Raw genomic sequence first — 7,454 nt, forward strand, 5'->3', positions numbered from 1 at the left:
CGAGGCCACAAGGGAGCATAATGTGAACGTTTCTTGTGGCCCCGCAGGTTGTCCGATCCCGGCTGCGTCACGATCACAGGATGATGGACCCTTATACGGTGCACAATGACCACCCGCAGGTGCAGCAGAGCAAGGCTCTGGCTCCTACAAGATATCGGGGGCTTTCTTGGGGATACCCCGACAATGACCTTGGTGCCCCCTCGTAGCGGTGACAGTCTGGAGTCGCTGGCAACCATCACTGTATATTATTCATTTATAAACTGAACTGGAAGGGTTAAAATAAGTCATTGTGATAACCGTACAATGGAGGAGACCGATTCTCACCGGTGGCGGCACTGATTACCGGGTCATTGCCACAGCGACAAAGCGCGATTCCGATAACGTTCTATCAGAGAATTCCTGTAGTGATCCGGGTCACAACCGTACAACACAAACAAGGAGACTGACAGCGCCAGGGCAGGGCTGACAACAGAGACAACAGCTCGCCCCACCACCAGAAAACAAGACTGACCCAAACCATAACCCCTCAATCTATCCCGAACACAAAATCTCCAAATGTAAGAGGTCACCCCAAAATCCTACCCAACTGGAGCCCCAGGAAACAACAGGGAAAGCCCAACTCTCACCCTTTACGTGCAGATTCACGGGCTCCGAACAGTTCAGGACGAAAATACAAGAGAAAGGTCTTTCTGCCACTTGTCCTAAACTAAAGGGACGACCTGTGATCACTTCAGCCTCATATGTCAGTGCTGCTGATCCAGGCAGGAAACATGGCGTCTGATCGGCTGCAGCCTTTACTGCTAGTGAGAGGGGACGTCGCACTGGGCACATGACCACCTAGCTCCCCCTAGTGGTGGCTGCAGACAGACTCATATCATGTATCTCTGTATACAGGGAGCTCCCCCTAGTGGTGGCTGCAGGCAGGATCTTATCATGTATCTCTGTATACAGGGAGCTCCCCCTAGTGGTGACTACAGACAGGATCTTATCATGTATCTCTGTATACAGGGAGCTTTCCCTAGTGGTGGCTGCAGGCAGGATCTTATCATGTATCTCTGTATACAGGGAGCTCCCCCTAGTGGTGGCTGCAGACAGGATCTTATGTATCTCTGTATACAGGGAGCTCCCCCTAGAGGTTGCTGCAGACAGGATCTTATGTATCTCTGTATACAGGGAGCTCCCCCTAGTGGTGGCTGCAGACATTATCTTATGTGTCTTTGTATACAGGGAGCTCCCCCTAGTGGTGGCTGCAGGCAGAATCTTATCATGTATCTCTGTATACAGGGAGCTCTCCCTAGTGGTGGCTGCAGACAGGATCTTATCATGTATCTCTGTATACAGGGAGCTCTCCCTAGTGGTGGCTGCAGACAGGATCTTATCATGTATCTCTGCATACAGGGAGCTCCCCCTAGTGGTGGCCGCAGACAGGATCTTATCATGTATCTCTGTATACAGGGAGCTCCCCCTAGTGGTGGCTGCAGACAGGATCTTATCATGTATCTCTGCATACAGGGAGCTCCCCCTAGTGGTGGCCGCAGACAGGATCTTATCATGTATCTCTGTATACAGGGAGCTCCCCCTAGTGGTGGCTGCAGACAGGATCTTATCATGTATCTCTGCATACAGGGAGCTCCCCCTAGTGGTGGCCGCAGACAGGATCTTATCATGTATCTCTGTATACAGGGAGCTCCCCCTAGTGGTGGCTGCAGACAGGATCTTATGTATCTCTGTATACAGGGAGCTCCCCGTAGTGGTGGCTGCAGACAGGATCTTATCATGTATCTCTGTATACAGGGAGCTCCCCCTAGTGGTGGCTGCAGACAGGATATTATTTATATCTGTATTTTCAGATATTTAGCATATGATTAGTTATGCAGATTGTCGTCATGTCATTGCATTGTTATTGTTTTGCTCCTAAAAATCAAAATTTTCATTATTTTGTTAGTATTTTGTAAATCCACCTTTTTTTTTCACCGCTGCCTGAATCCTTCTGCTCTCGATCAGATTCACGTATGTCTAGACCGGTACCTGATCCCAGGTCTCTTCTCCACGTTCCCCATGTTGGTGCACACTGGTCGCCTTACTGGGGTCTGTATACAGCTTTTCTTCACCTCTCCCCACAAGTGTTGCATTGGGTCGAGGTCTTTGACTGTGGGGACAATCCGGCTCCTCTACTTCATTGTCATTGATCCATTTCTTTGCCCATGTCGCCGTATGCTTCTGGTTGTTGTCCTGCAGTAACACTGTCGTCCTTTTCATCCCCATAGTACTTGATGTATGAAGTAACTCGTCTTGTAGGATACTCGTATAGCTCAGCATTGTGACCACCATCAATCCTGGTGAAGTATCCAACGCCTTTATCTGTGACAATCCCATATCATCAGGCTTCATCCACCGAACTTCACAGTTCCTTCAGTTTCTTGATCCTTTACCCCTTTTCCTTGTTTCTTCCAGACCCATTTCCACCCATCAGAGCCATTTATTGGCTTTCGTCTCACGGTTCTGGTCACCCGTTTCCAATCTTCCACTTTTCGTACTTGTTTGCAGACTTGAGCTGACGCTTCTTACGACGATCCTGAAGTTGAGGCTTCTTCACCTTTTTTCAGGCCACCATTCCAGACCTGTGTAACATACGTCGCACGGTTCTTCCATGGACGTCTGTGATCTCACTATCATGAAGCTTACAAGCCTCCTCCACTGCGGTGTTTGTCTCCAGAACAGATAGGCCTTGTGAGGAGCCGACTTGTAGCTTCCAATATTTCTCCTGGACGGACTTCTTCTCATATTCTTGTATCTGTCCTGGCCTCACAGGATGCAGTTTGGCGTATTTCTTGGCCGATAGACCGCTATCGATGAGCTGATGATGCCGCTTCTCTTTTCTTGGGAAGTCGTCTTCATGGCGGCTCCTCGATTCGGACCAGTCACTTGGGAATCAGCTATTAGGGAAGGTGAGGACAGGTTGTAATTTGTAGGATTCAGGAAGAAAATAGAATTATTCTTACCGTTAATTCGGTTTCTAGGAACCTTCCACGACGGCATATGGAGGTTGTCTCTTTGCCCTAATGGGGAACAGGAAACACAGAGAGGTTTAAAAGGACCTCCCACTGACTTACAACTGAGACCATAGCACCGGTTTACCTTCTGAATCCCAGAACTAGTCCAGGAATATGTATCGGGTGGGAAATTAGTGCCGTTGTGGAAGGTTCCTAGAAACCGAATTAACGGTAAGAATAATTCTATTATCTCTAGTCACCTTCCACGACGGCATATGGAGGAATACCAACTAATTTGGCACTAGGGAGGGACAACGGTCTGGAGAACTTTACGGCCGAAGACGAAGTCCTTATTGGACAATACATCTAATCTATAATGTTTAGAGAAGGTATGGAGTGAAGACCACGTTGTTGCCCTGCAGATCTGCTCCGGGGATGCACCTGCTCTTTCTGCCCAGGAGACTGACGTAGATCTTGTTGAATGGGCCTTGATCCCTACTAGAGGTATTTTGTTTTGAGCAAGGTAGGCTTCCGTTATGGCTTTTTTGATCCATGTAGCAATGGTACTTTTAGCTACTTTTTTCCTCTTATTTTGCCCAGAGAGATGGACAAAGAGGTTATGATCGATTCTGAGAGCGCGAGTCTGATCTAAGTAATGCAGCAGAATACGTCGGACATACAGAGTGTTGAATCTTCTTTCTTCCAAGTTTGCAGGTTTATGGCAAAAGGTCGGTAGAACAATCTCTTGGGAATGATGAAATTCAGAGACTACCTTCGGAAGAAAAGAAGGATCCAGACGAAGTACTATAGAATCATCTCTCACTAGAAGATACGGCTCTCTTATAGATAAGGCCTGTAGTTCACCCACTCTTCTAGCTGAAGTTATGGCTACTAAAAACACAGTTTTATAGGCAAGATTTTGAGGAGAGCAGGAGGACAAAGGTTCAAAAGGCGGGCCTGTAAGACCTTGGAGCACCACATTGAGATACCATGGGGGAACTATGATCTGTTTTCTAGGATTCAACCTAGTTGCTGATGTTAAAAACCTTTTGATCCAGCGATGACCTGCTAGATCTTGATAAAAAAAAGAGCTATGTACAGAGACCTGGACTTTAAGAGTACTGGGTCTAAGACCCATCTCCAAGCCTTTTTGTAAAAAATCTAATATATTAGGTATATTTGGCTTGAGAGGGTCTGGAAGGTTAGGCAGACAAAATGACGAAAACTTTTTCCAGATTTTGTTGTAGCTGGCGTTTGTTACTGGCTTTCTCGATTTTTGTAGAGTAGCTATGACAGGGTCCGATAACCCTTTTGCTTTCAAAACCTGGGCTTCAGTAACCACACCGCTAAGTTCCATTTCTGAGGGTCTGCGTGGAGAATGGGACCCTGAGGAGATTGACTTTTAGTGGTAACATTACCGGCCCCTCCACTTGTAGTTGGATGATCAAGTTGAACCAACTTCTTTTGGGCCAAAAAGGAGCTATCAGGATAGTCGGAGTCCCTTCTATCCGTATCTTCCGTAGAACCTTTGCAAGAATTGGGATTGGTGGAAATGCATAGGCTAGCTGGAAATGCCAATCTTGGACTAGGGCATCCACTGCTCTGGGATTGCCTCTTGGGTTCAAGGAAAAAAAAGGTTCCGACTTTTGCGTTCAGGTGAGAGGCAAAGAGGTCGACATCTGGAAGACCCCACTTTTGTACCAGCATATTGAACGTTTGCAGATCCAGGCTCCATTCGCCAGGATGAATGTCCTGGCGGCTCAGGTAATCTGTCTGAATATTTGCAGCCCCCTTTAGGTGAATTGCCGTCAGGGACAGTAAGTGTTTTTCGGCCCAATAAAAGATTCGAGCGGAGATCTTTTTCAAACTGAGGAATTTTGTACTGATGCCTGATGTGAGCCACCGTGGTCATATTGTCTGAATAAATCTGGACATGTTGACCAGAAATCTGACGGCTTGCTGCTAACAGGGTCTCTTCCACAGCTTTGAGCTCTCTGAAATTTGACGATTTCTCGCTGATCGACTGGTTCCAAAGACCTTGGTAAGGAACATGGTTTATTATGGCTCCCCAGCCCCTCTTGCTGGCATCTGTCTTGATCGTGGTTAGTGGAAGCTGAATCCAGCTCACGCCCTTCAGGAGGTTTTTTGGGTTCATCCACCATGTTAAGGATGCTTTCACTCGCCCGGGTGTGTGGATCCTTTTTGTTAGAGTGCCAGGTCGACCATCCCATTTGTCTAGAATGTGGGTTTGGAGAATTCTTGAGTGAGCTTGAGCCCAAGCCACCGATTGTATGCAGGCTGTCATGGAGCCTAAGAGAGACATTCCTTCTCGAAGAGTAGGAAATCTCATCTCCTTGAATTTTCTGATTTTTTCTACTAATGGTAGCCTGTGATCGTCTGGGAGAAAGGACATCTGTTTTGCCGACTCCACACCCAAGAACTTCCTGGTTTTTGAGGGTTGAAGCTGAGATTTCTTCATATTTGGAACCCAACCCAGAGACTTCAATATCTCCAAAGTGGTTGACACATGGGATATCAGGGTCATCTCGGTGGGAGCTACTATCAGAAGATCGTCCAGATAGGGCACTATACAGACACCTTGTCTCCGGATAAATGACACCGCCTCTGCCATGATTTTGGAGAACACTCTCGGTGCTGAAGAAATGCCGAAGGGAAGGACTCCAAACTGATAGTGCTCCACACGATGACTCCCCTGTATCGCAAACCTGAGATATTTTCTGTGTCTCGGGTGGATAGGAATGTGAAAATATGCATCCTTTAGGTCGATGGTTGCCATAAAGGAGTGATGTGCTATCAGAGGAATTGCAGATTTTACAGATTCCATCTTGAACTTGCGATATTTCACATGTTGATTTAGACCTTTTAGGTTTATAATAATACGTACATCCCCTGAGGATTTGGGTACCAAAAACAGCCGGGAATAATGTCCTTTTCCCTGTTCCGATTGTGGAACTGGGGAGATCACATTTACTTTCAAAAGATCTCTGAGACCCCATGTCAACAAACTGAGATCTCTTGATGTCGGAAGGGTAGTAACTTTTAGACCCTGAGGGGGGGGAAGAAATTAACTCTATCAATAGGCCCTCCTTGATAACATTGAGGACCCAGTGGGAACTGGTGATATTTTCCCACTGACCCACATATTATGAGAGTCTTCCCCCCCACCGGGTCGGAGTCATTGTTTGTCCTGTTGGGACTGCTGCTGCTGCTGTGGGACAAAAATATTCTTCCCTCTACCCTTTGCGTAACTCCACCTGCCGTTTTTGCCTTTACCTCTCGCTTGGGAGGGCTGAAACTGTGGGGCACGAAAAAAACGTTTCCTAGGTTGTTTTTGCTCCGGGAGTGCCTTTTTCTTGTCGGTAGCCTTGTCAAGAATGTCATCTAAGGCCGGACCGAATACATAATCTCCCTTAAAGGGTATGGCACACAACCTGGCTTTAGAGGTGACATCACCGCTCCATACTTTAAGCCAGAGGGCTCTTCTGGCAGAGTTGGAAAGCACCAGAGATCTGGCGGCTACTCTAACAGATTCTAGAGAAGTGTCAGCCAGAAACCCAGTAGCTTTATGCAGAATGGGGAGTGAATCTAATATCTCGCCTCTTGAGGTACCTTGAGATATGTGAGACTAATTTTTCTAGCCAGCAGCAGAGGGCCCTGGCAACACAAGTAGAAGCGACTTTAGCCTTAAGGACAGATGTAGAAGTTTCCCAAGACTTTTTTAGGAGACTTTCAATCTTCCTGTCCATAGGATCCTTTAATTGCGAAGAATCCTCAAAAGGGAGTGCTGTTCTTTTGGCGACTCTAGCCACCTGCACATCAACCTTTGGAATGTCCAATTTGATCATTTCGCCCTCTAGAGGAAATCTATGCTTCATTTCTGAAGGGGTACTGAGGCGTTTCTCAGGCTGTTCCCATTCCTGATCAATCATACTAACAATGTTAGCGTGCACTGGGAACCCCAATTTCTTCTCCGATCTGAGCCCACCAAACATCTGATCCTGTACGGACTGTGGTTCATATTCCTCTTCTAGGCCCATAGTATTATGGACAGCAGATACTAGATCCTCAATATAATCTGAGGAGAAGAGATATTTCCTGATCTCAGCTTTAGGCGATACTGGATCTTCCCAGCCCACAGATGAAGTATGAGAGAGGTCTGAATCAGAATCAGATTCAACGACCTGAATTTTTCTCTTTTTAGCTGGGGAATGTGGTGGCGGTGGTGGAGGAGTAAAAGCTGCTAATGAAGATTGCACCTCCTGTTTCACGAGGGAGCGAATTTCTTCCAACAGATGGTTGCTCAGCTTTTACAATCCTGTCAGTACATGGCTGGCAGAAATTTTTATCCCAGTTAAGAGGGAATTTAGCAGAACAGACTGGGCACTTCTTTTTATTAGCGGCTCTAGGGGCAGACTTTTCTCCCTGAAACAGAAAGGGAGA

The sequence above is a fragment of the Ranitomeya imitator genome, chromosome 2 (assembly GCF_032444005.1).
Source record: "Ranitomeya imitator isolate aRanImi1 chromosome 2, aRanImi1.pri, whole genome shotgun sequence".
In the NCBI taxonomy this organism is placed as follows: Eukaryota; Metazoa; Chordata; class Amphibia; order Anura; family Dendrobatidae; genus Ranitomeya; species Ranitomeya imitator.